Raw genomic sequence first — 27,315 nt, 5'->3', positions numbered from 1 at the left:
CGACGTTCCGCCCGGCGACGAAGTGCTCGAAGTCGCTCTAATTCTATGTCGAAGTCGTTTCGCGTGTGAGAGATCGTGAGCACGCGAGTGGCGTTTTGCATCGTATTTTTAATTGTTTGCTCTAACCCAGAGGGTAGGCCCTCGTGGCAGGCATCTTCCATATCAGATTTGAAGTTGGCCCATTGAATCGTCCGAATGGTATTCCGTGGGCCAGATCTAGACGACAAGCCTTTGATGTTCAGATAGGTGGGAATGTGAACACTCCCATGTGTCTCAATATCTGGAAACCACTTCACATATCTGGCGAGTGAGTTGGAGACGAAAGCAAGGTCGAGGCAGCTGCCGTATTTCACGCCTCGAAGAAAGGCGAGGCTACCATCGTTCAAGAGAATAAGGCCATAGTTGTAGGCGATGCTTGCTAATCTTCGTCCTCTTGCATTTGTCTTTGTACTTCCCCATGCTGGATGGTGTGCATTGAAATCTATGACCCATGGGGCGGGACAAACACTCAAGATATCCGCCAGTCTTTTAGTATCGAAATTGCTGGAAGGCGATATATACACGCCTATGAGAGTAAACAAGAGTTCTTTTTAAGTGTGATGCATATATATTGATTGTCGTCGTGGAGCGCAATTGGTTGCAAAACATAGACGAGTTCACGACGAAAAAACTGATTTTGCTGCATGCACTATTTGTTGATGACATGATACATTTGTATTCTGACAGTGATTAGTTTCGACAAGTTGGGCTCACAAATGACGACGAGTAGAAACACATTGGTGTACACATACTGACGGAAATCCGAAATTCGTGATTTTAGCCCTCTGGCGTTCCACTGGATGACGGACGCTGCCTTGACTTCTGTTCAGAAGGATGGGGTATGGGCAGCCATTTTTCTAGTTGAGGGTTTCGAGCACTGGGCTTAAGGCGTCCAGCACTTTAATTGCGCGTCGAGCAGACGGTGTCCCCATGTCCACTAAAATCGTTCGGATGGGCACCATGAGGGAACGTAGCACCGAGATGACTTGATGATCTGTCTTAGGTGACTCATCAATGGCCGGAGAAGGTTCCGGTGGGGCCGCGACCTGAGGTCCCTTAGCAAGGGAGCGGCTCGGTAGCGTAGGCCATTCCTCTAAAGAAAGTCTTATCTGATTCCCTCGTGGAAGTGTTGGGCCCTTTGGCGGCGCGACTACGCGGTACCGTATTGGACCGGGTACTATCGCTTCGCGCATGCGCCTTCTTTGAAGACGTACGATAGTGTCGACGTCGACGCCGGACTACTTCGGCTGCCCCCCTGTGGGCCGTATTGTCTCCGGCCATTTGCTTCAGAACCGCGCGCTGCATCTTGATGCGGGGACAGTCTTTCGACGAGGCTACGTGAGGGCCGCTACAGTTGGCGCACTTCAGAAGCAGACGGTAGGAACCTGAAATCAGGCAGGGCTTGTTAAACACTCGAGAGCACAGCCATACTACGATTCCAGTTTCATGGTACTTGCCAGGAGTAGTGCCGGGTGAGTAACGAAGTCCAGTCCACCAGTAACACTTCCCCGCCGAGGGAATGCAAAAGCATTAACACGGTCGGTGACGGCACGAGTGGTGATCAAGGTCATCATCTGCGACGCAAGGAGGAAAGTAAACAACAGGAAAAAAACAGCTGGAACCGCAAAGAAATGGACCACTCACCGTAGCTGCTGCACGGCCGGGCTCCGCTCCAGACCGTAGGCAACGTAAGGTCACCGCAATAGCTAAAAGCTGGCGAGGCAGTTTCAGAATGGCGTTTGCTTCCGTGATTCCACATTTCGCTCGATAGCACTGACGCGCCCGGGCTACCTTGTCACGAAATAGTGGGGTCGGGTCGCAAGGCCATTCGGAAGGGTCCATGTCCCTGACGCACTCGTAGAGGACGGCTATCAGCTGTAGCCTGCGCAGTACGAGCTAAGCCTTATATCCGTTAAAACCTGAAGCTACACGCCGCCACCCCGCAATACGTGGCCCGTCCTCTTCGATTCCGGCACGGAGAAGACCCATGTGGCCGCAAGCCATGCCCACGAAACCTTGGGCTTACAGCTAAGCAACCCTATAGTATAGTGAGCGCTAGCTAGTGCAACCGAAGAATCAGTTAACTTCCCTAAGGCGTGCGCCACCCTCGCCAGCTAGACCATCTAGAATATGCACAAAGACCACCTGATGAGCGTTTAGGACGCTCGATGCGAAGCTCGCAGAGACGACGCTCGCCGTGACGAGGGGTTGCTGCGCAGGTCCTGGGGTTAGTGGCCACACTCAGACTTGGATGCCCAGTTGCCGGCCGATGTGCAAACGACCACAGCCGTGGAAGGATGGTTGCTCAGAAGCATGTGATCTGGAACGTAGGCAAGAAAATACTTTGAATTCTGAGCAGAAACCAGCGCTGCCAAATTGTCACGTGTAATTTAGCCACATATGTGGGTGAAAATTTTCCACACGCCAGGACCAAATTTATTCATAAAAGCGTCTATACGCTGTGAGGAAGTGGCTTGCTGAGAACCTGTGGCCAAATTCACTGCAGCTGACTGAACTAAAACCCATTCGACAAGGAAACGCTAAACAAGCATGATGGAGTCCAAGATATGTGCGTCTGAGTGGCCAGCAGTAAAAAAAAGCGGGGGGGGGGAGGGGGGGTTCGAAACCAAATACAGCGCCTTGATAAAATGCCTTTCACACCTCGGACATCGAGTTCCAGTGGCAGCTATTCACCCGTCCAAGTAATATGTAATATCAAGAAAGCTACCTGTAAATAAGAAGCTACACTTCCCGCTCCTCATCGGCATGTTTCAAGCGTCATACTTGGCTTAGGAAATAAAAATTACGCGATGTTCAGCTTGTTATACATGGCCACGTTTCGTCTGAACACATGATGACCCAAAACGTATGAAACTGGTGGTCATAACCCCGTAGCGGACCAATTCAGCGCCTTAATGAAAGATCTAACCCGCTTTGCTGAAACTCCTTCCAAAATTTAGTCTTACTCGCACTGCAGACTCAATAAAACGTGGCCGAGCTCGGTTACTTAGCCTTTGGTAATGCGTGTCATTGAAACTTGCAGTCAGCTGCAGAAAGTGCAACCGAAGCTGGCCATCCGTAAGATGACATTCAGGAATCTCACAAAATAGCGTCCGTATAATAATTCAGGCCTGTCGCATTGACATCAGTTGTCTTCTAATATAAGCAACCACTATTGCCCTTATTTGCACACTCCAGTTTTTAGGCTTGTAGCGCAGCTCAGAAACAACAAAAAGGGAGAACGTTCCTTTTCATTACCCCTTCCTTCTTCCTTTTTGCTCTCTGAGCTGCAAGCCTGAAAAAGTCATGACATACCAGCTCGCCCAAACTGCCACGCCTTTGTATACTGCAGCACAATAAAGCGAAAAAGCACTTCTGACGTCAAAAAAATTGAACACGTTTTTCATTGCCAGAATATTTCCCCCAAGATCTCGGACATATCCACAATATGTAAAATTTCCCACCTTTTGGCAAAACTGCCTCGGACGTTCTCCTCGCTCACCGCCATCCAAAACGGTGATCTGTATAAAGAAAACAGCAACGGGCTTATTGGTGACCACTCGAGGAGAGAGCCAAAGTACGAGACGTCAGTACGCGATACGCACCAGTAGTGGCGGGCGAGGAGCAAGGTTCCGACTGCCAGCAGGACGCCATGGGTGAGGGAAGGTAACTTAAACGGTGCGCCAGAGTACGAGTGTTGCTCTAGACTATCTCCCGAGGGGAACGTTGGGAGGATGACAAACGGGGAGCAGCCCACTGGATAACTTATGGGCTTCAATCGAACGCAGACGTCGGGATCCTGAAAAGACAGTTTTCGTACTTAGCATGTTCACTAGAAGATCCCAAAGCGTTTTGCACACACAAAGAAAGATTTATGCTTGTTGAAAAAGCATGAAAGTGGTCTCGCGACACGAGTGGAGTTTTGAACGGGACAAGTTAACTGAGCTTCCAATGTTGCAAACAAAGGAAACAATTATAAAATATTGAACGGTTGCTAGAATGTAGTATGAATATTTCTGGACCTAAGATGACCTTTGATGAAGTCAAACGCTAAGCACTCTTCAGGGAGTTTTCTTACAGAATTAGTGGGTGGGTGCTGAACTTAATCACAAGCTATCTCCAAAATTGTAGCCAATGTGTTTCACGGGTGCATCTATATCCAAGCTAACGTCGATGCTTAAAGGTGTACAACAAGGTTATTTTAGGGCAGCTTTTATTTTTGCTTTATAGGTAAATAATATCGCTACCATTGCACCAATAAAGAAAGGTTTTGTACGCGGATGACATGAATTGTCATGTCTAGTGCTGACTTAACAGATGAAATCAAATAGGTGGTTAATGGAGTTGTCAAAGTTGCCAGATGTGACCGAGCTTCAATTGAATTGAAGCACATAAAGCAAAGCAACATGACCATTTTTTTTAAGGTTTCGAAGCATGGGAGTAAGCCCTTAAGGTCTAGCGGCATTGATCATATAGAGCGGACAAACAGTATGCTATTATTCAATGCTTTTCATGACTACCTTGGAATGACTACGTTGGCAATTTAAGTATGAAGCGATCTGGTAGAATGGATGCTTTAGGAAGGACGAGACCAAATGCCACTTAGATGCAGGTCAAGCCCATCTTCGATACGATCACAGATCTAGGATGAATCGTCATGTGGGGCACAACTTCTAGTACTAAAATTAAAAGGCGAACTACGAAATAAAGCATTTCCTTTCGCTTCAAAGATGCAGAAGAACAGACTACTAAGGATTCCCGAGATCGTTACAAATTGCTATTCGCAATCCAACGACACACGTGCATACTGGTGACGTTATACTGAGGTTAAGAGATCTACAAAAACTTCAAAGACCAAGGACAAATTACGGCAGACAGCCTTGACCTCTTGAACCCCACTGTCGGGAATGGTTGCAATACTGAAACTGAAATTCACTAAGCAAATTCCTAGAGAGATTTCAGCAAGCTACCAATCCTTTTTCCCCCTACGGTTAGCTAGGACAAAATTTTTTTTGCTTTTGAATAAATAAGTAATGCTGACAGAACGTTAAGCTTTGTTTAGTCACGTGATGTGTTGAATTATAATTGCCACATGGTAAATGCATTTCATGCTCGCTTATGAAGGGGTAGTCCAGGTAAGTGAATTTTGATGAAGTGCATAAAAATTTACATGTCATTTTTATTTTAGTCACAATTATGTTACCGCTGTTGCTCGAGTGGAAAATATTGAGGACAGGGGCCTAGTCAGGTACCGACAAGCATTTTATTCTCTGGTTTTCTTCGTACTGTATTTCCTTTGCCAGATACTTGTACAAGCGATGAAACGAATTATGTAACGAAAGGTGGATCTGAAACGAACTGAAGCAATAAGGCTCATTTTTCGACCACTCGAGGACACAGCCGTAGTACGAGTGGTCTGTGCGTGGTACTTGCCCGTAGCTAAGAAGGGCGACGAGCGATCTCGTCTACCGGCGAGACCGCACCGTCTAAGTGGAACGGTCGGTCAGGGTACGAGCGGTGCTCTAGGCCATCTCCTGAGGGGGGCGTTGGGAGGATGGCAAACGTGGAGCAGCGAGCTGGATATCCATCTTACACGTGGGCTGCAATCAAAAGCAGAAGTGAAGATTGTGGAACAATAAGGCATGGAAGCAGTAAGGCTAAGTGCTGATGGAGTTGGTGCATACAGAACGAGGAATTAAACCAGTTAAACAGGCGCATACACACTAGAGAAAAGCATAGGACGGTGCTCTTTTTTACTATCAAGCGACTCAAGCATCGTGCTGTGCACTTATTTGCACTGTGTATGTATCTTGATGGCTGGTTGCTTGTTTAATAAGGCATGGGCATGGCAGTGCTACCAGCAATCACCTCGTAATTGACAAGTTCTACGTTCTGTAGCTAACGTTCGCGCCGGATCTGCCAGCGCGCGTGGAACAAGCGGTGCGGTTCGATGCGACTTTGGCTGCGCAGGAGCACATCGCCACATGCTGCTCCCTGCTACTTCTTTCGACGGGTTAAATGGCAAGACTATGAACGGCTACACGTGTGGACCGCTCCGCACATATCGACATAGCGCAACCATACCTCAGAATTTGAAAACTTCGCACCGTCAACGCCGTGGTGACCGGGCATGGTAGCGCTACCTGCCACTCGGGTCTGGAATTAACCCCTCACCTACATTGTGCAGGTGAGTAAACGTTGTGGTACGTGTGTTAGCGCGAGCAGTAACTTTTTAGTAGCGCTGGCTTTCCCACGACCATTCTTTGGAATCGACACGGTTGTGTACTTCAGCTAGTTTATGCGAGGGCACATTGAAACCAACCTAGGACTAGAGCTGGAGGAGATCGCCAAGGAACTTGAGGAAATTGCTGTCGATATTACGGACATTTAGTAGAAGAGACTGGTTGAATAAAAGAAACTCGTTAACAATGTCGCAAAAAAATTAATGCTTGCGAAATCTAGGTTATTAGTATGAGTGGAATGATTGAAACAAAATAACGAGACCATCCAGAAAACGTCGATAGGTTGTCAAATTATATCGTTTACGGCATACGGTGTCTATAGCAAACGAGTGCGCAAGTAGAATATACCGTTGCTACGGGGTTGGACAGTTGGAAGCCAGGTTACGTGGAATCGTGCGCAGAGCAGCCGAGTCATTCGCGACAGACGCAAGCGCGAGTTGCAGCGCCGAACATTGCATCATCTCAGCAGCAAAGAAGCCGGCGTGACACACGAGCTCTCTTCGGCTTACACAATTGGGACATGCTCGGTCCGGAAGCGGTCACTATTGAACGCATCCACGGTTAATGCAAGATAAGACGAAAGGCAAAGCAAACCGTCTTATATGTAAGCTCTCGAATTCTCGACGAAGGATACTTCAGCGAGATTACAAATTGAAAAATACGGGATATGGTTTGTCGAGAAAGACGGCAGGAAAAAGCACGAAAATACAGAAACTTGGGACGGGACTAAAGAATCCGTAAGAGGCACGAGAAAGTGTCGCTCGCATTCGACAAGCTATACAACAGCAATCGGCCGTACGCCCCTGGTGCGACCGTTACAACAAAGTGTCATTGCAGACAAACGCGGAGTCACCGAACATGTTGGAATTTCTGTGAAACGAAGCTTTCTTGAAGCTGTTCATACCGGTGTGTTTGACGGAAAGAAAACAGGTGAGTGCAAGTTCTATCGCGTAATTAACCGCGCTACACAATGAGACGTTTTAAGCAGGCTTGTATTTGTTCGCATTTTATTTTAATTGCACCGGCTGCGTCCTCGGCAATGACCCGCTCTGTGCATGTGCCATTGCACCACCCACTTTTTGGCAGCTCCCCCGCTGAGGCTATGTGCCACAGTATGAAAATATTTGAAATATCATGGAAGCACTCTGACAATGAGCAAGAGAGCAATTCCTTGTCGCGAGCGCGTGTTACTTTAATAAACCGTTCACATTCGTAGCAGTCACCGGTCTATCGTTTTCAACAATGGTGACGTGAACCAGCATACTACCATCCCCGCCCATAAGGAATGGCAACCTGCAAAGAAGCAGAAAAAGAAACGGTGGTGGAGCAGCGGATCGAGCAACGAGACCGATGAGAAGACCATATAATAGCATCAGAACAGCGCACTTAGAAGCAAGACGCCATTGTTACTGGACTAGAAATGAGCGAAGTATATAGTAACGAAGAGAAGGAAAGCGCTTCGCCCTCAGATCACGAAGATTATCAACGCAATTAACAGACAAAAGTTGCACACAACAACAGAATAAGGGAAAGTCCGAACAGCGCCATCGAACGAATGGAGGAATTTGTAAGAGAAAATACTGCCCTAGCAGTATTCGAATGATAGATTACGACATGAAAATAACGACGATCTTGCCTGCAATAGAGTTCAGAATTCGAGAGTACATACAGTTGGATTTCAGCAATAGAACAACGCAGGTGGCATCACTAAGTTCAGGACAAGACGCAAGGGAAATACATAAGCTACCTAATCTGGAAATGACAAAGTTTGGCGGAAGAGCTTTGGAAAGGAATCGCTTCTGGGCTCAATACGATTGAGCAGTTCACTTTAGACCTATCATGAGCAAGGGACGAAAGCTTAGCACCTCTAACCGGAAAGGCAGCGTATGCTATAGAAGAGCTGCATTGCTTTATCTGCATATGAAAGTGGTGAGGAAGCGATAAAAATACTGCCAACAACGTTGGGAAATCATGAACGATCAGTGGAGCTGCGAATGAGTGCTCTTGAGTCTAGAGAAAGTGAGGTCGGTTCAAGAAACTGATTACGCAAGATAGTGCACGGAGAGCAGTTGAACAGACTGTCGGTATGCACCTTCAGTGATTCGAGCGCCAGTTTGGCGTCGATGTTGACAGCGTTGAGGAGAGCAATTCCACCGGAGTTATCGGTGCAGTTCAAGTCAAAAGAAGCCATGAAAAACAGCTCAGCCATAAAAGCTAACGCGCAAAGCAACAGGAAAGCAATTCCAGGAAAAATCTGGACAGGCTTAAGTCATTTAAGCGATAGCAACCATATCTTTTCAGTATGACACAGTATGAACGGGAAGGATAGTTGCGAAGCCAATGAATAATAGCAGACAGTTTCGGAATTACAGCTTTTATAGCTCAGAAACAGAAGCTGCCTGTTGTGCAAGCAGAACAACCACGCAACTGAGGACTCGTCGGAACATACCAATGACGAAAAAAAGCCATTCTCACCGAGAGTAGAGTTTCAGATGCACTCTGCCAGAACACTGCACCTATTCGTAGAGCAAGAGGTAAATTCAAGCAGTGCAAATGACAACATGCTAGATCAGCAGGCATAACGGTGCGGCAAGAAAAGCTAGAGCAGGTCACAACACGCAAGCGAGGACGGCTACACGCAACTGAAAATGTAAAACAATCTTGCGCTTTTGGAGACAGATGTAGCTTGGATAGGGGGAGAATAAGGTGGCAGACAGTGCCGATTGTTATTAGACCGCGAAAGCCAGCGGACATTTATTGCAGCTGGATTAGGAAAAGAAATAGCAGCGAAGATATTACAGGAAAGGCTGACGACTTGTTCATTCGAAGGAGACTAAAACTTCAAATTAACGTTGTCCAATTAACTGTACAAACGCGAGGAAAAAAGCAGCCCTGGTAATAGAAGATCTACAAGCCGACGTTGTATCTGTCTACCTGCTACAAATCAGAATTCCAACGAGAGAAATGGAACTAAAGCAACAAGTGGCGGATGACAGAACCGAGACGACTGCAATCGAAGCGATAGGACGGCTGAAGGGCTCAATCATTGGGAGTTCTTCGCTGGTAGAACGTAAAATATCGAAAGCAGACTGATGGCAGTCGAGACAAATCGGGGTTAGGTACTGCAAGGCCCTCAAAAAAGACCCCAAAACAATTTCATCAAGCATAACATCAATCATGGTTCTGAAGGTTGAAGCTGCGGATACAATTCAGCAAGAGATATACGAAGGTTTTGGAGCATTGAATCAATGAGATCCCCAACAGTGTCAATACTAAGGAAGCCGAAATTCAATCAGTAAAATCGAAGTAAACGGCCGCTATCAAGTCCTTGCAGTGGAATGAAAGCGTTAACTTATAAATCAACAAGGAAAATACAATGAAAAGACTCCCCTAGTGCCGAAAAGTTCAAAGAAGAACGAAGATATTGTCCCGTGATACTGATGGTCATGAGGTGGCATGACAGTCATGAGGCGTTTTCAAGCTGTCCGAATTTCAGTTCTGCCCCATGCTTTCTTCAATTTAGCGGCGGCTAATCCAGAGATGGAGTAGTCAGCTGCAGTGTCTACACAAGCGCGGTGACTTCGTGGCCGTTAAGAAGCATGTAGTGCCCAGTGGTTTTTTGCTTAGGTTGCAGTTCGATCTTCGCGTCGGTTCACGCCTGCGTCGCGTTGACCCGTGGCTGGTACGTGGCGTCGTCAGGTTGTCTTTCGTTGGCGTATTCTTGGCCTCCAGGCTTCGTCGGATGGTGGCGTGTCGTTTGGTCGCCGTCGAAATAGATCACGAAGTGTCATCGTCGGCGGCGGAGGACCTTCGTTATTTCGACGTGCAGCAACCCCACCTCCATCGGTAGCTGCATTTAGTTCTCCGGATAGGGGCTTACAGAACGTCGTATGGATGGGCCAGTGTATGGTCGGCGATGCGGTGACAGGTAGCGTCCTGGCGACGGCGAACGCGCAGGACGTTGGGGCCTCTATTGCATTCCGTCGATGTAGTCGGTGATGTCACGTGGCCGCTCGCCAAACTGTAGACGTGGTACGTAGACAGCGAACCGACTCGCTGTATAGGCGTCGGCGATAGACGTGGTCCGCTTCTCTGCAGTAGTAGCAGAGCGGACGGTGGTGCGCCAGACGTGTCTTTCTTGGCATGCTGCGTGGGACGACGGGTTGGCGTGCTGGCAGCGGCTGCGGTGGACGACGGACAGGCGGCGTTATCGGGCCCTGGCGCGCGCGGAGGGGGAACGGGATGGCGGACTACGGTGGTGTACGTCATCGCTTCCGGCTAAGGCTGCGGTGACTGAGGGACTCCGAGTGACTGCTGGATTTTCTCGCGTACGACGACAGCAATCGAAGCCAAATGATGCTGTGATGAAGGGACCAACTTCTGAAGCTCTTCCCGCATGACCGCTGTATTTGTTGACATCGTGCGACGGTTTAATTGTCGGTACCGCATGTCCAGTGTTTTGTCGATGCTGGTGGCCTGGCGAAGAAACCCTCCGGCAGTCTTCGAATTATACCGGCTAAAAAGTATTGCATCGTACCACGCTTGAGCAGGACTCTTATTTCCGGGTCGTCGTGGCGGAATAGACGGCTCATTTCTTCCGTAAACATGGCAATGTTCTTGTTAGGCAGCTCACTCTGGCTTCCAATAGAACTTCGGCCCTTTCCGGACAACGCTCGTGAAGGTTTTCGTGAAGTTACTGCGTAACTTGTCCCACGTTGTAAGAGCGGACTCCAGCCCGGTTTTCAAACCATGTCCTCGCGGCATCTTCCAGGGAGAAGTACACGTGGCGTAGCTTACCCTCAGAGGTCCAGTTATTGAAGGCTGAGATTCTTTCAAAAGTCGAAGAAAGCCGGGTTTCCGGATGGTCCCACAAAGCTCCACGAAAGGTAGGTGGCTTCCCGGGTTGAAACTTGATGGATCCGGGGGCTTCCTTTGTGGTTGACTTGGCCACGATCTTTCTGGTCGTCTCAGGCATAAGTTCGTGCTCCGGGGGCCGTCCTTGCAGCCTGCAGCTACATCGCTGGTCCTTGGCGACGTTGGTGGTCTTCGGAGTTCAAGCTTGAATTACGGCTTGTTGGGAGCGTCTGGTGCATCAACGTGAAGCAAGTGAGGATCAAGAACACAGTAGAACACTAGAAGAGCAAGCGTGACTCACGAATGTACAAATGGACGATAACACGAAGCGCATTGTCACACCTGCACAGCAACAAGAGAATCAACTAATCTTGTAAATCAAATTCGTCATAAGGGCGGCATCCAAGAGTAAGAGCATTGGTATTCAGGTTCATAGACAACGCAAGGTACAAAGGCCGTTTACAGGAAAAGATAATTGCAGAGACGTATTGGATATGACAAAAGTACTACACAGGCAGCCAAGTGGCAATGCCGATTCAAGCGTAAATAATTTAAAATAAATGGACAAGTATTGTTACAAAAAAGGACTTGCGAGACAATTTTGCACTACAGCCAAGAATGGCGAAACTTTATTGGGAGGACGTGTGCCCAGAAACGCAGGCTACACTCAAGGCACAACGACAGTGGCGAACACAATTGGCGACCGGCGAAAATCTGAACAGCGGGTCAAGCGCGTCGGCTTTCGTACACGAGTCATCGTAGGTTCGAAGTAACCACTGGTGATCGCATGTCTTCCAGAAAGCACCACACAGTTCTCGTTCCGCATACATGCAATATGCAAATACATGCGCTGAGCGATGACGTTTGATAAACGGGGAAACGCTATCGCCGGAGAAAAATAAGTACTCGTGTCAATATGCTGCGTCGCTACTATCACGCGATCTCAGAATATATGACCTTGGGAGTCGCGGAAGAGGTTCAGGAATCCTCAGAAGCTCTATGCTGTGTTATTACATGCCACATCGCGCGGCTTGCGAGGAAATCGAGCCACGACAAAGGTTCGTGTAGCATTCGACGCCTCTTCACGCGCAGAAAGGCTTCATGAAACGCCTATCTGGAGGCAGGACATACTCTAAGGAAAAGGTGGCCCTATTTGGAGACGTTTAAAAGGCATTTCTGCAAATTTCGATGCACTAAGAGGACAGATGCCATGAGATTTCTGTGGTGGGAGCATGACGATATCAGGAAAAGCTGCGTAATGAAGTACAAAGCTGCCTCATGACGAGTAACTTCCGGTAAAACTCGGAGACCGTTTCTTCTAGTAGCTACAATCAAGCACCATTTGAAACAAGTGGCTGAGTGATTTGGAGATGCAAGAACCAGTACAGGAAGATTTACGCGGATGATGTAATCCTAGGGGCAGCAATGTTTTAAGGTGCTGTCAAGTTATACAAAAAGGCAAAACAACTGATCAAAGAGGTGGCGATAAACTTCGGAAAATGGTCATCCAATGAAGAGAGCCTAAACAAGATAGACGAAAACGAAAGGGACGATGATCACATAGGGATATTCGATCGAAAGGATACACAAGGCTTCTTGTCATTTTATGGAAGTACTCAAAAGGAGTGCTATTCTTTCCTGTGGACAAGTATGCATCTTTAACAGCAACAACGTACTTAACGAAAATGACAGTGCTGCACAAGCAGCAGGGAAGATATTTGATGGGCTTGGTTCGCCGTCATCTTTTACGATACGCGCAGAGATAGGCTTTCAAAATTGAAGGGACGACGCGTGAGACGAGCCACTCCTTGAAGAATGCGCCAAGATGAAGGACCTGATGTCTGAAATGAAGGAGCTGCTAATTCTAGTTCACCAATACTACGCAAGGAAGGATCAAGTAGAACAAGCACACAAGCTGTATGTTGACGCGAGTTCAACAGCATACGAAGCTGCAGTACACTTGGCAGTCGTGTAAACCGATGGATCAAAGTCAAGCCTACCGATAGCGAAAAGCGACGTAGCTCCAATCAAAAACCAAGTTTTGCAAGACTTGAGCTAATGGCAGCGGTGATAGCATCAAGACTAGGCGTCTACATCAAAAGTCACTTCACCACAAGAATCCAAGAAGCAACCTGCTTGACCAACTCAGTGATTGCACTTCATTGTATCAGAGGGACAAGCAAAGGAGATACATTTGGTAACAAAGTCGCAGAAGTAAGAGCAAACACCATAAACGAGCGAGTCGTTCATTCAAGGTAAAGACAGTCTGGCCGATCTACACACACGCGGTATAAGCGCTAAGACGTTGACGGAGTCGAAAAATAGGGTGCATGGACCTGAGTGAGTTACATCTGTGGAGCTGGAAAGAGCAAGCGTGACTCACACGAATGCACAAATGGACGATGAACACGAAGCGCATTGTCACACCTGCACAGCAACAAGAAATTATGGGGTTTTACGTGCCAAAACCACTTTCCGATTGTGAGGCACGCCGTAGTGGAGGGCTCCGGAAATTTCGACCGCCTGGGGTTCTTTAACGTGCACCTAAATCTAAGTACACGGGTGTTTTCGCATTTCGCCCCCCCTCGAAATGCGGCCGCCGTGGCCGGGATTCGATCCCGCGACCTTGTGCTCAACAGCCTAACACCATAGCCACTGAGCAACCACGGCGGGTACACACAGCAACAAGAGAATCAACTAATCTTGTAAATCAAATTCGTCATAAGGGCGGCATCCAAGAGTAAGAGTGTTGGTATTCAGGTTCATAGACAACGCAAGGTCACAAAGGCCGTTTACAGGAAAAGAGAATTGCAGAGACGTATTGGATATTGGAGTTGCAGCGGTGGCGTAGAGGTAGAACACCCGCCTCGCGTGCAAGAGGTCCGTGGTTCGAATCCCGGTGCCGGCAATTTTCCACCGGATTAAAAAAAAGAAGAAAAAAATCCGCGTGTTGATAAATTGCATAAACAGGCCTGGAGTGTGGCCTGATCCCGGTGACCAGAACCGGTAACGCACTCCCTCACCAGAGCAGGATTGGCCACCCTGGTGCAGTACTTGGCCACAACCTCCTATATGAACGCAATCAAACCCCGGCCCTCAGTCCCCAGCAGCTGCGAAGCAACTGACCACGGCGGCGGTCAGACCTGCGACGCTGCAGAGGGTGCTAAGAATCACTGGCTCCGGACAGGCCGCCATTGGAATATGAACCTGGCAACGTTTAACGCTAGAACGTTATCTAGTGAGGCAAGTCTAGCAGTGCTATTGGAGGAATTAGAGGGCAGTAAATGGGATATAATAGGGCTCAGCGAAGTTAGGAGGCCAAAAGAAGCATATACAGTGCTTAAAAGCGGGCACGTCCTGTGCTACCGGGGCTTAGAAGAGAGAAGGGAACTAGGCGTCGGATTCCTGATTAATAAGAATATAGCTGGTAACATACAGGAATTCTATAGAATTAACGAGAGGGTGGCAGGTCTTGTTGTGAAACTTAAGAGGTACAAAATGAAGATTGTACAGGTCTACGCCCCTACATCCAGTCATGATGACCAGGAAGTCGAAAGCTTCTATGAAGACGTGGAATCGGCGATGGGAAGAGTGAAAACTAAATACACTATACTAATGGGTGACTTTAATGCCAAGGTAGGCAAAAAGCAGGCTGGAGACAAGGCAGTGGGGGAATATGGCATAGGCACTAGGAATATCAGGGGGGAGTTATTGGTAGAGTTTGCGGAACAGAATAATATGAGGATAATGAATACCTTCTTCCGCAAACGGGATAGCCGAAAGTGGACGTGGAGGGGCCCGAACGGCGAGACTAGAAATGAAATAGACCTCATACTCTGCGCTAACCCTGGCATCATAAAAGATGTGGACGTGCTCGGCAAGGTGCGCTGCAGTGACCACAGGATGGTAAGAACTCGAATTAGCCTAGACCTGAGAATGGAACGCAAGAAACTGGTACGACGACGACGACGACGACCCTTCTCTTGTAGTTACTGATACCCCTCTTGAGATGATCTTTGTAAAAACCCGATTTGAAGGCCGCACATGCATCATCGGCGTATGTTATCGGCCTCCTGATAGCACACCCGATTTCGTAGACCACATGACCAGTGTGCTTGAATTTATAATAAATATCCACAGTGTATTTTGCTGCTTGGCGGCGACTTTAACTACCCTGCTATTAACTGGTCAATGCCATCATCGCCATTAACACCCGCCCGGCTCGAGGTGTCTCGCTTCCTTCAAACATTACACTTGTTTCATTTAACTCAGTTGGTAAAGGAGCCGACACGAGGCGAACGCACCCTCGATTTAGTCCTAACTAACAATCCAACTAATGCTGTAGTTCACGTCCTTGATGAAATTAGTGACCATAGAGTAGTACATTGTTCGCACCCACTCCCACTTCCTAACAAACCAACAAAGCTAAAACGCATACTTAATTACAGAAAGGCAGATTTTGGAAAAATGAATAGCATGCTAACCGAGTTTGCAAGCTCCTTTTCAAACGAATTCATTAATCGCTGAACTAATGACAATTTGATAGTGTTCCGTGACTTCCTTAAGAAAATCGAAAATACGTGCATCCCTGAGATCTCATTCACGTCAAGAACAAATGCTCCCTGGTTTAGAAAAAAAGTCAAACATTGCCTGAATAAAAAGAAAAGAGCGCATAATAAGGCCTCGCGAACCAAAACTGATTATGCGTGGAAAAAATATAAAGAATTAGCTCGTGAATCACAAAAAACAATTGAAGAAGCTAAGGATCATTATTTCAATTATACCCTGCTCACTTTGTTAACGTCTGATCCAAAAAAGTTTTGGCGTGTAATTAACCCTAAAGATACGGACACTGTAATAACCCTAAAGGACGCAGATGGCTGCATGGTGCCCAATGAAGCATGTGGTGACCTCTTGAACAACACTTTCAGTCAAGCTTTTACCGACGAACCGCCACTCGACCAGTTTTGTACCGTCTCTCTTTCTTCAATAACTCATCCAAGCGAGCCCATCACCGTTACTGCAACAGGTGTATCACGGGCTATCGACAGGCTCCCGCTTAGCTCCAGTCCTGGACCGGATGGCATCAGTTCCAAACTACTAAAACTAACTTCCCACGTATCATCATTTATACTGTGTTTAATTTTCCAACAATCACTGGATACCGGCTGTGTTCCAGATGATTGGAAGTCTGGCCATATACCTATATTCAAATCTGGTGATCCCTCATGTCCAAGCAATTACCGCCCGATTTCACTGACATCAGTTTGCTGTAAACTCCTTGAGCATATAATTTACTCCCACATTATGAGTCATCTTAATGCAAATAATCTGTTATTCAAAAATCAGCATGGCTTCAGATACAAACGGTCTTGCCAAACACAGTTGTTCGAACTAACCACTGACCTACATGACTCTTTGCACAATTTGCTTCATACTGACGCAATATTTATTGACTTCTCGAGAGCCTTCGATCGTGTTCCCCATAAACGGCTAATCATGAAAATAAACAGCCTTAAGTTAGAGGAGAAAACTACCCAGTGGATTAACGAGTTTTTATCTGGTCGCTCTCAATCAGTAACTATTAATAACAACCAATCTACTTTCTGCCGCGTTAGGTCAGGGGTGCCTCAAGGGTCAGTGTTAGGCCCATTATTATTCCTAATATATATTAATGACATAGCTAGCTACGAGTATAACTTCAACAATACGGCTGTTTGCCGATGATTGTGTAATTTATAGACAGATAACCACCCCTGATGACGTTGCCATATTACAAAAAGATTTAACCACATTAGCTGAATGGTGTCGCGTATGGAAGATGGAAATTAATGCAGATAAAACTAAGGTCATGACATTTTCTTCCAAGCTAACCTTTCCATCTAACGTATACACTCTACGCAATTGCATACTCGAACGAACCTCTTCCTTTAAATATCTCGGCGTTATTCTTACATCTGACTTAAGCTGGGCCATGCATGTTGAGCATATTACTAAGGCAATACAAAAACTTTGCTTTTTAAACCTCCGTCTGTACCTTGCAAACAGTGACACAAGACTTCGTGCATACATCTCCCTTATCAAAACAACCCTCGATTACGCCTCAATTATTTGGAACCCTCACACAGCTAACCTTTCTGATTGCATCGAATCAATTTAAAATAAGGCTGCCCGCTTTATTTTGCGCTCCTACTCTCCATATCAAAGCGTGTCAGCATTAAAGCAGACCCTTAATCTACCGGATCTTGACACACGACGGAAATATTTCCGTCTGTCTTTTTTTCACTCCCTTTACTATTGTGGTTCATCTTTTTCATCTGCTCCCATCTTACCCGCCCATTATCTGTCCACCCGCAATGACCATGTATGCAAAGTGGCTCCCACATTTGCTAGGACCAAAAAATTCCAAAATTCCCCTTTCGTGTTATCAGTGAACGAATGGAACGCCCTACCGGAAGATATTGTAACAATCACTGACCAGTCTGCCTTCCAATCAGCCCTGCGCACATTTTTAGATGTATAAAATGTTCAGCTGCCACTTCTTGACTGGCCTGTGTTACATATATGTATAATGTCTAAATTTCCATTTACCCGCACCCACCTGCCACTTGTGCCTTGTTGAAAAGTGCCATGTACAGCAAATTTTTTTATTTTTTTATTTAACATACTGTTAGTCCCACTGGGACTGTTACAGGAGTGGATTTATCAGCAAGATACAGGAATACAGTATACAGTACAGTACATAATACGCCAGTTGCACATCAAGCGGGCAACAATACAAACAGTATACAGTACAGTACCGTAATACGCCAGTCGCACACGGAGTAGGCAACAGCACAAAATCAATAGTCTGAACATGATCATCAGGTCTGGATTGTTGACAAGACTGACGAGGCTGCGAGCTCAGCGAACTTTTCCAAGGAATCCTGCGCAATTATAGATTTGTCTAGGCTGTTCCATTCTCTTATGGCTCGAGGGAACAAGGAAAAGTGATATGTGTTGTCAGCACAAGAGTATTCATTAATCGTAAAGTCATGCTTGTGACGTGTTTCTCTACAACGATTAAAACTAATGTAAGTAGCAGGATACATGTTAAATGCGTTATGAATTAATTGATAAAGAAACTTGAGTCTATGGAGCGTGACGCGGCTTGATAAGGTGTCTAGGCTTGCGTAGGAAAGCAGCTCTGTGGGAGAATCCGTGCGCCGGTATCTATGGTAGATAAAACGAACAGCTTTTCGTTGAACTGATTCGAGCATGTGTACATCTTTTTGCATATATGGAAACCAGACGACGTTTGCATATTGTAAAATTGGACGGATAAGGACTTTATATGCGAGTAACTTGGTATCTGAAGTCGCAAAGCGCAAGGTGCGCTTAAGGAAGTATAAACTGTTCATTGCTTTTTTGGTAATGTTTTGTACTTGGTTTTTAGAGCTGAGATTATCAGAAATAATCACACCATTAAGTTTTGTTTTCTTATTTGTGACAGACATCACTACAGTTTTTTCCATATTGATTGCCATTTGCCATGTATTGCACCACTTTATGACGTTGCCCAAAGCTGTGTTTAACCTTATTTGGTCTGCATGAGCGTTTATTTTTTGGTATAGCACGCAGTCATCCGCAAAGAGACGCACCTTCACATCAACGTGGTATGTTATGTCGTTTATGTATAAAATGAATAAAAAGGGTGCTAGCACAGAGCCCTGCGGCACGCCAGAAATGACCGGAACGATATCAAGCATGGTCATTGTATTGCACATATTGTCGGCGTTCCGATAAGTAGCTGGCTATCCACCTTGTAACGGGACCATCGCCTAGTATTTTGTTTAGTTTGAAATTCAGTTTAGCATGTGCCACGCGATCAAAAGCCTTTGAGTAATCAAGGAAAATTATATCAGTTTGGCTTTGATGATTGATTCCCTCTGCGAGGTCATGAAAGATTTCTGCCAGTTGGGTAACAGTGGACAACCCTGCTCTGAAGCCATGCTGATTTTGGTGAATGATGTTTGTTGTCTCAGTATGTTCTTTAAGAAATTTTAATAAGATGTGCTCAAGAATTTTACAACAGGTGCATGTGAGGGATATAGGCCGGTAATTGGACGGGGACGTTACGTCGCCTGATTTGTGAATGGGCACAATTTCTGCTACCTTCCATTCAGCGGGCAGACAGCTGTCCTGAAGTGACTTAGAAAATATGAGGTAGAGATATTCACCGATTGGTTCGGCATAGCGCCTAAGAAAGCAGTTTGGAATTCCGTCAGGACCACAACTCTTTCTTTCATCAAGGTTCAACAACAGAGAAAGAATCCCAGGTACACTTATGACCGGAGCGCCAGAAAGTTGTGTAGACTCATTACTATAGCACGATAATGGTCCTAAAACACCGTTATCGGCGGTGAATATCGACTGGAAGTAATTGTTAAATGAGTCAGCTTGCTGCTTTCCACGTGTAGGCGAACTAGCAGTAACATTCTGTTTAAATGCCTCCAGAACTTGGCCGGCGAATTTTTAATGAAGTTGTTAAGTGTAGTGTCACAAAATCGTTTCCTAGCTTCGAGTACTTTATTCTTTGTTTTGTTAGTGAAATTATGTTTACCTTTAGTTCTAAGTTTGGTCGTTGCCTATTTAGTTGCCTTAACCTATTAATAATAATAACTATAAATATGAATTGTACCATGTACTCTCGCCCAAATTACTTTTCGTTTTTTTTCCTCTTTTTTTCATCTTTCTTTTACAAAGTGTTTCTTCTACCGAAGTCTGTGCTTGTTGCCTTCAGTCATTTTTATTACAATATCATGTGTGAATTGTCTCCCCCCCAATGTAATGCCTCTCGGGGCCTTTAGGGTATTGAAAATTAAAAAATAAATAAATTCGTAGTCTGCAAGAGGCGTAACACAAGACTGGCCATTTAAATTCTGCCTCCCCTCCCGGCGGACAGAGTCAACGAATCAGCGTAATTCCAAGTCTCACCGGAACACTTTATGCGAAAAACAAATACGACATTGTAGAACACTACGTACTAATTTTCACCTGCGCGGTAACGAGTACACTTGGAGAGGACCAACGACATGGCGATATCCAGTTTTTTTTACAAGCTTTCCGGCAATTCACCGCACGACGGGCTATACCTGCCGTATTCTGCTCGTACAACGCCAGTACCTTTACGAAGGCCGAGAATGAAATGCTTGAAGGTGTTCGGCATGAAAGGGCCAAGGATTACTGCAGTATACACCAATGGAAAATAGCTGGGCGCGCCCCGTGGAGGTGGGGGAGGATTTTTCGAGCGCCTCATACGAAGCCTGAAGACATCGATGCGAAAAATAATCTCAAGAAGTACAACTACAGTGGAGAAACTATGCACAAATGTAGCAGAAGTTGAAGGAACACTCAAGAATTGACCGTTAACATACGTGCATAGAGAACCTAATGAGCCCATGCCACGAATACCAGCAACCATGGGCTGACGCCAACAGCTTCAAAGGAGACAAACAAAGCCATACAACGGAAACGTTGAAGCATGGCGAAGCAGCGAACTCGTGAAAGCTTCGTGGATGAGATGGCATTGCGAATATCTGAAGTAAATAGGTTCTACTGTCAAGCCAAAACGAGACAAGCGAAACCATTGTCCAAAGGCGATGCGGTAAGACCGGGTCGAAGAACATTTTGGAAAATGTGCCAATCTGAAAGAAGCTACCCTGGATTCGACGAAATAACACGGGCTTGTCTAATTCAGAAAGGCAACAAATAATTTCTCGGAACATATGCGAACATCTTTGAAGGGTACCTGAAATAGCCCGCCGAAGCCTATCTTAGTGCAAGTTGGAAGGCGGGAGCCTGAAAAATATCTTCATCGAAGTACTAGTAGACGAATACGAGAAAGGCTCCTTGCCGCGAGCTACTTCAATAAACCATTCGCGTTCGAAGCAGTCACCGGTCTGGATCGTTCTAACATGCGTCATCAACACGCCGCGGTCATCCGAGAGCTTGCTAGAGGGTGCGCTTCTCGGTCCAATACCTCGCTCTGGCAAAGTGCCACACGTATTATTGGTTTGGCACGTGAAGCCCCATAATTTAAGTTTACCACTTCTTCCACTCGCCGTGTGAGGCAATGATAGTGCCGACCTTTCTCCCCGGCTATGGACAATGGTGCACATGCAAATCCCGCATCGCTGTATGTCCTGTGTACTACGTAGACAAGTCGTGTACGTAAGGCAACATATCGCACTAACTCAGCGCTAGAGTGCATACGACGTGAAAAAAATAATCGCCAATTGCCGTCAATTAACGCAAACAGTAAAGAAACCTTCGCTTGCATCGATTCGAACAGCGCGCGGAAGCCGCGTAATTTTTTATGCGCTATGGCGTTCAGTATGACCTACGACATGCGAGCAACTGGCAAAGCGGCCACACGTTGCAAGTCCTACTGAGGGCGTTTGTGCCTGAAGTAGTCCCACCTGCTGTGCTCCGAGTCAAGAGCGGCAGTTTTGGGAAAAGCAGTAACATCAATATTAACAAATAATAATAACAATAATAATAACAATAATAATAACAATAACAATAATAATAGCACAGCGATATTACGAATGGTGTTTAAGCGATATTTACCAGTAGTAGCAAACAAGTCCCCCGTAGCAGAGGGACACCATGAACGTGGAAATGCAAAGGAGCCAACGCGGTCAGCCACGGTAAGAGGCGCTCAAAGCCATCTCCGGTGGGGGACGTTGGGAGGATGGCAAACGGAGCAGCACACTCGATATCCTTCCGACTCGTGGTCCGCAATCTCGAAAGCGGACCTCGGGATCCTGAAACGACAACAAGGCTTTTTTTAAGCACTCGAGAACACAGATGTAGTACTGCTATTCATCTGTACGTGGTATTTACCCGGTGCAGGGCCACAAGGCAACACCGACGAGGGAACACGGTAGACCATGCGCGGTGCGAGTGATGCTCTGGAAAATAGCGAGGACACTAAGCCCACATCGAAAAACGAACAGCAACAACGGCAACGAAACGGGCCGCTTACTGTAGCTGCTGCCCGGCCCAGCTCCGACGAGAACAGCAGGCGACGTCCGGCGTCGAGGTGCTGCGTAGAGCGGGTTAGTGCCTAATAGCTGGCGAGGTAATGTCCGAAGGCCGTTTGCTTCCGTCATTCCACATTTCGCTCGATAGCACGCGCACTCACGCGCGCGGGCTATCTACGTCACGAAATAATGGGGTCGGGTCGCAAGGCCATTCGGATGGGTCCATGTCCCTGACGCAGTCGTAAGAGGACGGCTATCAGCTGTTGCCTGCCTATTGTGAGCTAACCCTGTGTGTCAGCTAAAACCTGAAGCTATACGCCGCCACCCCGCAACACGTGGCCCGTCCTCTTCGATTCCGGCACGGAGAAGACCCGTGTGGCCGCAAGCCATGCCCACGAAACCTCGGGCTTACAGCTAAGCAACAACACTAACTTTACAGACTTTTGTAGTGCAGCTATACAACCCTAGTGAGCGCTAGCTAGTGCAACTGAACAAACAGTTAACTTCTCTAAGGCATGCGCCACCCTCGCCAGCTAGACCATCTAGAAAAAAATGCACAAAGTGCACACACAGGCCTTTTGAGCGTTTAGGACGCTCGATGCGAAGCTCTATGTATACTTTGTGGCGCAAAATACATTTCTGGAAAAGGGACAGAAGAAAGGGAGACAGTGAAGCGCCAAACTACCAACTGTTTAATGACAGGCTGAACAAACGTAAAGAAGAAAATACAACTTCCGCTCATGCGCAGGGAGCCAAGGTGTGGCAAACGCAGGGAGCCACACCTTGGCTCCCTGCGCATGAGCGGAAGTTGTATTTTCTTCTTTACGTTTGTTCAGCCTGTCATTAAACAGTTGGTAGTTTGGCGCTTCACTGTCTCCCTTTCTTCTGTCCCTTTTCCAGAAATGTATTTTGCGCCACAAAGTATACATAGGAAATCTAAGCACCAACTTGCCCAAGAAGAAGTCCTTTTGGATGCGAAGCTCGTAGAGACGACGCTCGCCGTGACGAGGGGTTGCTGTGCATGTCCTGGGGTTAGTGGCCACGCTCAGAGTTCATCCACAGTTCTATAGTCCAGGCGCCGTCGGGGGGTAGGAACGCGCACAAACAAAACGAGTACTCGGCAGGAACGACTTGTGGCCTATATACGCTGCGCTGGCTCGACCGGAGTGTCGTCGGCGTATAGTAACGTAGTTATGCCGGCTGGCGGTCACTTACACTCCGGGAGCTCGAAAGCGGGGCCAGGAATTGCCGAGGCGGAGACGGCAGGCGGGCAACAAGTCTCTCGAGGCGTGCCTCACGTTTTTCAGGCCCCGGGGCATGAAGCCAGTGCTTCCAGAGTCGGCTGAAGGCGGGAACATGCGCAGCGTGTAACTTCGACAAGCGCTGCGACTGTGAGCGCGTAATTAAGACCAGCAGAAGCTCGAGGTACGGTGCGACGCAGAAGGCAGCAGACACGACGCACGCCGAAGTAGACGGAAAATACAAAATGGCGGCCCAAACCCGCGGATGCTCGCTATGTGCCCTCGAAGACCACGAAGCCACGCTCTTCGGCGCATGCGTTGATACGCCTGGGCAATTTCTTTTCTTCTCTCATTGGTCTAATGTCGAACTACGTCACCGGCTCGCTAGCCGCCGTGCCGCTGTTATCACCGTGATCGGCGCGAGGGTAATGGTAAAAACAAAGAAATAATAATAAAAAAAAGTTGCAGCCTGCGTACAGTTGCCGACCTCGGAAGTTCTAGAAGCTTCCACATGCTTCCACTGTGTTCTTGGACATGGAATGGCGTTAGCGCTGTCGCCGTAGTTTTATGGATATTATAATCCGTGGACGGAATCTTCGCGGCCCCGTCATATAGGTTCCGTGGCCGCCTTTGCATTCGCGTTGAGCTCCAGCAGCGAGCATGACTTGCAACTCGTGAGCGCGCGCCGCGACATGTGTCGAGTTGTCTGTATACACGCAGTCGTCTGCTCCCGCCGCATCGTTTTTCGTGGAACAAAAAAAAAAATGAAATTCTATCGCTTCAATTGCGTGCCCGTACGACGCGATCTTATTTTGAGACATGCCGTAGCAGAGGCACTAACGGGCTAATTTTGACCACCTGGGGTTCTTTCACGCACATCTAAGACCAAGCACACGAACGTTTTTGCATTTCGGCCGTTATCGAAGTGCGACTGCCGCGGCTGTGATCGAACCCTCGACCTGGAGCTGAGCAGCGGAACCCCACAGCCACTCCACTTGCGCCACTTGTGCTTTTTCCGGATGTAGGTGTCCCAAAACGCTAGCATCCGGTCTTTCTTGGCAACGTAATAGAGAGGCTGAGAACGAAGAACTCAGTTAATAGAAAGCCGTTCTTCTTCTACTCTGAATGACTCGGCGCAAAAGACATCGCGAAAGATTTAGGACGAGAAAATCACACGCATGAAGATTTTATAACCGCAAGAAATATGATGACAATATTATTCTACGAAGCACCTAATCACAAATAACACTTTTCAATATATTTAGATTCCTTGTTGAAAACTACATTTACCAAAGATTAGTGCATCTGATCCCACCACCTGCTTCCTTCGCGTTGGTACGGTTGGTAGTATATAGGGTTAATTTTCTTTACTTCCTAATTTTTTTCATAACTTTATTGAAATATTGTTTTGTTTTTGCTTTGCGCAGCGACTCCTCAATTGTGGCCTCATTGAACAATGGCCTTCTCGTGCTGAGCACGAGTTGTCGTTGGTTCGATGCCTTTGGCCAAGGAAGGCAGCTGCTTAGCATGGGTGCCAGTTTAGCGCAGGGTAAAACAACTTTTCATTTTGGGTTCAGAACTGTACGCAAATAATGTAGGGAATGAAGTAGCTGCGTGTCTAATCAACAAAACGTTTATAGCCATGACAACTTCAATGAATACAGCACGATTAACCGCAAGAAAGAGAGATAAATAAACTTTATTGCTAGACCAGGCTTCTCGAGCCCAAAGGTGGGTGGCGTCCTCAGTCCAGGTAGTCATAGCTGCTGCCGCCGCCCGAGCCCTGTTCACCAACCGTAGCTGGTTGTCAGGGTCTTGCAAAAAAATAAAAAATAATTATAATTATAATAATAATTGTCAACGCGGGTATGTTTTTTTTTTGTTCTTTGTCATAGAGCTTCGAAATGCCAAGAGACACTTCACATCCTAACAAAATAATTATAGGCGTGCACAGTCGCGGACAGATTAAAGTGGACCACGGCGAAGGCGGCCGGAGTGGCTGCGGGGCCGGCGCTGCTATCGCGCTTCGCGCGCTCACGACGAGAGTACACCCAGCGACCTCAAACTTCTCCACACCCTTGCTCTCGCGCTGGTGCTTGTTCATGCTCGATAAATTTCAATTGCAGCGTTCGGCTGCTCTGCTGCTTACGGTCGGGACCATAGAGTTTCTAAATAAATACCCTAGAGGGAAATGTGGCGCTAGTGTCTACGGGGGAAGGAGTGGTTCTTGTAGGGAGAGGAGGAAAGGCTGGCACTACTATCTTCTGCAACCCTTGCGGGAGCACGGCTCAGCGCCAGCAGGGGGCAGGATATGGGCGTGAAGGAGATAGAAGGAGGGAGTAGGGTAGAGAGTCCCCATGGCAACAGCGGAGCAGTCCGGCCTGGAAGGCCCAGTGGCTTAGACCGGAGGAGTGGATTGGTGATAGCCCATAGGAGGCGGCCCAGCAAAAGCGGAGTTGAGGCGGATCACGAGGCCTGAGGTAGTCAATAGCCGTTAGGCTATTCGTCTTTGAAGAAATTTCCTAGAGTCTCGCCGAGAGCCCTGACGAGTCGATGTACTCGATGACACTTAGGAAGGCCGGTAGCTGATTACGACTGGGGAAGAGGATGTCTTCCTGTCGTGAACATGGGAGCCCCAGGCGGGAGAACTCCTGCAGAAGTCGGCCCCGGTGCTGCAGGTGAGCAGGGCATGCCAGCAGAAGGTGCTCCAGAGTCTCTGGGTAACCGCAGGAGGCACAGGCTGGCGAGGTGGCTTTCCCAAGGCGGTGCCGGCGGGCTGCCGTCCAGTAGCAACCAACCCGCAGTCGGAGAAGCAACGAGGTATCCCTTCGTGGGAAGCCGTGCTGTGGAAGAGGTCGTGGAGGCCGTCCCAGGGATACCCGTTTATCCGGATGGCAGGCGATGATGTGCCGGTGCAGCCTGTGTCTTGTGAAGTCCGCGGCCGTTACAGCAGGACTGAGGGGGACGCTTGGGTGGTGGGCGCTCTTTGCGAGAGTGTCTGCCTGTTCATTGCCCGGGATCCCTACGTGCGTCGGTAGCCAGTGCAGGGATATTGAGCATCCTGCATTCTGAAGGGCCGCCAGTCTTGCTCTCCTCAAGACTGGCGGCCCTTCAGGATGCAGGATGCTCAATATCCCTGCACTGGCTACCGGCGCACGTAGGGATCCCGGGCAATGAAGAGGCAGACACTCTCGCAAAGAGCGCCCACCACCCAAGCGAATACTGTGTACAGTATTCCCCTCGCCTGTGGGAAATGCTATATTGGCCAAACCGGGCGCTGTCTGAATGAACGCTTGCTAGAGCATCGCAGGAATGCTACATCACTAAGTGGCGCTGGTCATTTAGCCGACCACATACGCCGTTGCTCGCACAAGCCAGCATGCAAGGCGTTTTTTGAACGAACACGCGTGTTGCGCAAATATAGCGATCAGAAACACCGGGAAATATTTGAAGCGTGTTGTATCTCCAATGAAAACTAGAACTGTGTCAGTGCTCCTTCTGTTGCACTCGGGACAAAAGAAATTGATTATCTCAGGGCAAACGGGTGTGTCGAATCAGCTAGGCAGGGCGGGATATGAACAAGATTGTACTGAGTGACGTAAATAGATAAAAAAAGAGGGAAAAGTTTCTCTTTTTATTTTTGTTTAGACACCTCTGATGACCTTTGCCTAGACCAAGGAAATAATATTGAGTGGTCCTGCGCAGTAGCAGTCCCCCACCCCCTCCCCCTGTGTACATAAAGCCCTGTTTCCAATGAATAAAACTCAGTTGAAGTCCGGCGTTCGTGTTGTCTTTCTCTCCTCGTCCTTGTTCAATTGTGCGCTGGAACTGCCAATGCCAATGCCCATGCATACCACAGAGCAGCAGCGCCAGATTTCCCTCTAGGTAATATAGTGAGAAACTCTATGGAAA

The 27,315-nt window shown here is 47.5% G+C and overlaps 1 long non-coding RNA gene across 1 annotated transcript; it reads right to left on the bottom strand.

The window, feature by feature from the left end:
• Positions 1-612: 612 nt before the first annotated feature.
• Positions 613-22,900, bottom strand: LOC135910537 (uncharacterized). Its single transcript, XR_010567094.2, has 8 exons — positions 22,165-22,900; positions 22,023-22,090; positions 21,747-21,943; positions 5,473-5,639; positions 3,645-3,838; positions 3,504-3,560; positions 1,497-2,359; positions 613-1,424 (listed from the first exon to the last, which is right to left on the bottom strand). It is a non-coding gene; the product is annotated as an uncharacterized lncRNA (long non-coding RNA).
• Positions 22,901-27,315: the final 4,415 nt, after the last annotated feature.

Source organism: Dermacentor albipictus, chromosome 1, assembly GCF_038994185.2.
Source record: "Dermacentor albipictus isolate Rhodes 1998 colony chromosome 1, USDA_Dalb.pri_finalv2, whole genome shotgun sequence".
Taxonomy (NCBI): domain Eukaryota; kingdom Metazoa; phylum Arthropoda; class Arachnida; order Ixodida; family Ixodidae; genus Dermacentor; species Dermacentor albipictus.
The sequence above is the reverse complement of the archived record's forward strand: the minus strand, read 5'-3'. Positions and strand labels throughout refer to the sequence as shown.